Below are 5,667 nucleotides of genomic sequence, written 5' to 3'. Positions count from 1 at the left end.
CCAGCAGCATGCCATGCCAAGGCCAAGGCCAGCAGCATGCCATGCCACGGCCAAGGCAGCCCAGCCAAAGCCAGCAGCATGCCAAGCCAAGGCCAAGGCCAGCAGCATGCCATGCCACGGCCAAGGCAGCCCAGCCAAAGCCAGCAGCATGCCATGCCAAGGCCTAGGCCAGCAGCATGCCATGCCACGGCCAAGGCAGGCAAGCCAAAGCCAGCAGCATGCCATGCCAAGGCCAAGGCCAGCAGCATGCCATGCCACGGCCAAGGCAGCCCAGCCAAAGCCAGCAGCATGCCATGCCAAGGCCAAGGCCAGCAGCATGCCATGCCACGGCCAAGGCAGCCCAGCCAAAGCCAGCAGCATGCCATGCCAAGGCCTAGGCCAGCAGCATGCAGTGCCACGGCCAAGGCAGGCCTGCCAAAGCCAGCAGCATGCCATGCCAAGGCCAAGGCCAGCAGCATGCCCTGCCACGGCCAAGGCAGCCCAGCCAAAGCCAGCAGCATGCATGCCAAGGCCAAGGCCAGCAGCATGCCATGCCACGGCCAAGGCAGCCCAGCCAAAGCCAGCAGCATGCCATGCCAAGGCCTAGGCCAGCAGCATGCAGTGCCACGGCCAAGGCAGGCCTGCCAAAGCCAGCAGCATGCCATGCCAAGGCCAAGGCCAGCAGCATGCCCTGCCACGGCCAAGGCAGCCCAGCCAAAGCCAGCAGCATGCCATGCCAAGGCCAAGGCCAGCAGCATGCCATGCCACGGCCAAGGCAGCCCAGCCAAAGCCAGCAGCATGCCATGCCAAGGCCTAGGCCAGCAGCATGCAGTGCCACGGCCAAGGCAGGCCTGCCAAAGCCAGCAGCATGCCATGCCAAGGCCAAGGCCAGCAGCATGCCATGCCACGGCCAAGGCAGGCCGGCCAAAGCCAGCAGCATGCCATGCCAAGGCCAAGGCCAGCAGCATGCCATGCCACGGCCAAGGCAGGCCCGCCAAAGCCAGCAGCATGCCAAGCCAAGGCCAAGGCCAGCAGCATGCCATGCCACGGCCAAGGCAGCCCAGCCAAAGCCAGCAGCATGCCATGCCAAGGCCTAGGCCAGCAGCATGCCATGCCACGGCCAAGGCAGCCCAGCCAAAGCCAGCAGCATGCCATGCCAAGGCCTAGGCCAGCAGCATGCAGTGCCACGGCCAAGGCAGGCCTGCCAAAGCCAGCAGCATGCCATGCCAAGGCCAAGGCCAGCAGCATGCCATGCCACGGCCAAGGCAGCCCGGCCAAAGCCAGCAGCATGCCATGCCAAGGCCAAGGCCAGCAGCATGCCATGCCACGGCCAAGGCAGGCCAGCCAAAGCCAGCAGCATGCCTTGCCAAGGCCAAGGCCAGCAGCATGCCATGCCACGGCCAAGGCAGCCCAGCCAAAGCCAGCAGCATGCCATGCCAAGGCCAAGGCCAGCAGCATGCCATGCCACGGCCAAGGCAGCCCAGCCAAAGCCAGCAGCATGCCAAGCCAAGGCCAAGGCCAGCAGCATGCCATGCCACGGCCAAGGCAGCCCAGCCAAAGCCAGCAGCATGCCATGCCAAGGCCTAGGCCAGCAGCATGCCATGCCACGGCCAAGGCAGGCCAGCCAAAGCCAGCAGCATGCCATGCCAAGGCCAAGGCCAGCAGCATGCCATGCCACGGCCAAGGCAGCCCAGCCAAAGCCAGCAGCATGCCATGCCAAGGCCAAGGCCAGCAGCATGCCATGCCACGGCCAAGGCAGCCCAGCCAAAGCTAGCAGCATGCCATGCCAAGGCCTAGGCCAGCAGCATGCCATGCCACGGCCAAGGCAGGCCAGCCAAAGCCAGCAGCGTGCCATGCCAAGGCCAAGGCCAGCAGCATGCCATGCCACGGCCAAGGCAGCCCAGCCAAAGCCAGCAGCATGCCATGCCAAGGCCAAGGCAGGCCAGCCAAAGCCAGCAGCATGCCATGCCAAGGCCAAGGCCAGCAGCATGCCATGCCACGGCCAAGGCAGCCCAGCCAAAGCCAGCAGCATGCCATGCCAAGGCCTAGGCCAGCAGCATGCCATGCCAAGGCCAAGGCAGCCCAGCCAAAGCCAGCAGCATGCCATGCCCAGGCCAAGGCCAGCAGCATGCCATGCCACGGCCAAGGCAGCCCAACCAAAGCCAGCAGCATGCCATGCCAAGGCCTAGGCCAGCAGCATGCCATGCCGCGGCCAAGGCAGCCCAACCAAAGCGAGCAGCATGCCATGCCAAGGCCTAGGCCAGCAGCATGCCATGCGCCGGCCAAGGCAGGCCAGCCAAAGCCAGCAGCATGCCATGCCAACGCCAAGGCCAGCAGCATGCCATGCCACGGCCAAGGCAGGCCAGCCAAAGCCAGCAGCATGCCATGCCAAGGCCTAGGCCAGCAGCATGCCATGCCACGGCCAAGGCAGGCCAGCCAAAGCCAGCAGCATGCCATGCCAAGGCCAAGGCCAGCAGCATGCCATGCCACGGCCAAGGCTGCCAGCCAAAGCCAGCAGCATGCCATGCCAAGGCCTAGGCCAGCAGCATGCCATGCCACGGCCAAGGCAGCCCAGCCAAAGCCAGCAGCATGCCATGCCAAGGCCTAGGCCAGCAGCATGCCATGCCACGGCCAAGGCAGCCCAGCCAAAGCCAGCAGCATGCCATGCCACGGCAAAGGCAGCCCAGCCAAAGCCAGCAGCATGCCATGCCAAGGCCAAGGCCAAGGCCAGCAGCATGCCATGCCACGGCCAAGGCCAAGGCCAAGGCAGCCCATCCGAAGCCAGCAACATTCCATGGCAAGGCCAACGCAGCCCAGCCAAAGCCGGCGGCATGCCATGCCAAGGCCAAGGCCAGCCGCATGTCTTGCCACGGCCTTGTCCCGCAGCGTGGCGTGCCTTGGCCTTGGGCTAGAACATCGCATGCCACGCCCTTGGCAAGCAATCCTGTCCCTCGTGTAATTGCCATTTGGTTTGGCTTTGACTTACGTATATGTTGCCCTGCGAAATGCTTGTCCCTCGGGTAATAGCCGGTTTGGTTGCCTTTGACTTGCGAACACGTTGCTAGTGCTTTCCCCAGTGGAAGCTTGTTGGGAAAAGTATGTCCCTCGGAAGTTGCCTGTTGCGTTTGTTATTTGCATTCGAGCTATCCGATGCTTGCTGGGTTTCTCTAAGAGTTTTTGCACGTTCGTCGGGCTTTTTAATTATTTATTTACTCATAAAAATTATAATAAAATAAATTAAAAATAAAAAAATAATTAAAAAAATTACTATAATTACTAGTGCCTCATCTTATAATTGTTGGAATTTTTCTAGAATTTTTTGAGTATTTTTAGTAATTTTTATTATTTTTTAAGTATTAAAATTGAAATAAATTAAAATAAAATATTCCGGTGGCCAAATATTTTTTTATAATTTTTTTTATGGTGTATTAAATTATTTCATACAACTTTCATGTTGAAAGTTTTGGCAAAAAACCATTACTTTTTAAAAAAACCCCATTATGACTCCTCGAACATGCTTGATGTTTCCTCCTGCCAGATTGAAAAGGGCTTAACAGGCTATTATAAGGGGGGGGCACCTCCCTTAAGGCTGGCCAGCATGGCCAGGCCACAGGCCACGCCTATGCCTAGGCGGGCGCTTGGCACATGCCATCGCTTGGCTTGTGGCATTGGCTTGTGGCATCGAAACTACATAGCCAAGCACGGGATGCGTCGAGTGGCGGCCCGCGGCGGTGGCGGTGGCACGTTGGCCTAGGGCAGCATGCCATGCCACAGCCTTGGCCAGCAACATGGCATGCCAAAGCCTTGGCCAGCAGCATGCCATGCCCTGGCCTTGGCAAGCATGTCATGCCACGGCCTTGGCCAGCAGCATGCCATGCCACGGCCTTGGCCAGCAGCATGCCATGCCCCGGCCTTGGCCAGCATGTCATGCCACGGCCTTGGCCAGCAGCATGCCATGCCACAGCCTTGGCCAGCAGCATGCCATGCCACAGCCTTGGCCAGCAACATGGCATGCCAAAGCCTTGGCCAGCAGCACGCCATGCCCCGGCCTTGGCAAGCTTGTCATGCCACGGCCATGGCCAGCAGCGTGCTATGCCCCGGCCTTGGCCAGCAGCGTGCCATGCCACGACCTTGGCCAGCAGCTTGCCATGCCCCGGCCTTGGCCAGCATGTCATGCCACGGCCTTGGCCAGCAGCATGCCATGCCACGGCCTTGGCCAGCAACATGGCATGCCGCGGCCTTGGCCAGCAGCATGCCATGCCCTGGCCTTGGCAAGCATGTCATGCCACGGCCTTGGCCAGCAGCATGCCATGCCACGGCCTTGGCCAGCAGCATGCCATGCCCCGGCCTTGGCCAGCATGTCATGCCACGGCCTTGGCCAGCAGCATGCCATGCCACAGCCTTGGCCAGCAGCATGCCATGCCACAGCCTTGGCCAGCAGCATGCCATGCCACAGCCTTGGCCAGCAACATGGCATGCCAAAGCCTTGGCCAGCAGCACGCCATGCCCCGGCCTTGGCAAGCTTGTCATGCCACGGCCATGGCCAGCAAGCAGCGTGCTATGCCCCGGCCTTGGCCAGCAGCGTGCCATGCCACGACCTTGGCCAGCAGCTTGCCATGCCCCGGCCTTGGCCAGCATGTCATGCCACGGCCTTGGCCGGCAGCATGGCAAGCCCAAGCCTTGGTCAGCAGCAGCATGCCATGCCAACGCCTTGGCCAGCAGCATGCCTTGCCACGGCCTCGGCCATCAGCATGCCTTGCCACGGCCTCGGCCATCAGCATGCCTTGCCACGGCCTCGGCCATCAGCATGCCTTGCCACGGCCTTGTCCAGCAGCATGGCATGCCCGGCCTTGGCCAGCAGCATGTCATGCCACGGCCTTGGCAAGCATGCCAAGCCACGGCCTTGGCAAGCATGCCATGTCCCTCGGGTAATTGTACAAGTTGCCTTGCGAAATGCATGTCCCTCGGTTAAATTGCCATTTGGTTGGCTTTGGCGTGCGAACGAGTTGCCTGTGCTTTCCTTGTGGAAGCTTGTTGCGAGAAGTATGTCCCTCGAAAGTTGCCTGTTGCGTTTGTTATTTGCATTCGCGCTAACCGGTGCTTGCTCGGCCTCTCTAAATGTTTTCGCGCGTTCGTCGGGCTTCTTGGTCCTTCGGGGGGTGATTCGTTTTGGGGGGCTGGTGCACAGTGTACGTCGTGGCGCGTGAGTTGTGTTCGGTTTGTGCGAGTTGGACGGATCCCTGCCTGTGCAGCGAACTCCACTGGTGCATTCCTCCATGTCCCTCGGGTTGTCTTCGACTCGCCTTCGGGTTGCTTGCGCTTCCCTAGTGGAAGGTGCCTTGCGAAAAGCGTGTCCCTCGGGTAATTGCCATTTGGTTGGCTTTGACGTTCGAACGAGTTGCCTATGCTTTCCTAGTGGAAGCTTGTTGCGAAAAGTATGTCACTCGAAATTTGCCTGTTGCGTTTGTTATTTGCATTCGCGCTAACCGGTGCTTGCTCGGCCTCTCTAAATGTTTTCGCGCGTTCGTCGGGCTTCTTAGTCCTTCGGGGGGTGATTCGTTTTGGGGGGCTGGTGCACAGTGTACGTCGTGGCGCGTGAGTTGTGTTCGGTTTGTGCGAGTTGGACGGATCCCTGCCTGTGCAGCGAACTCCACTGGTGCATTCCTCCATGTCCCTCGGGTTGTCTTC

Source organism: Camellia sinensis, chromosome 12 (genome assembly GCF_055761805.1).
Source record: "Camellia sinensis isolate YWXY chromosome 12, ASM5576180v1, whole genome shotgun sequence".
NCBI classification, from domain to species: Eukaryota; Viridiplantae; Streptophyta; class Magnoliopsida; order Ericales; family Theaceae; genus Camellia; species Camellia sinensis.
The sequence above is the reverse complement of the archived record's forward strand: the minus strand, read 5'-3'. Positions refer to the sequence as shown.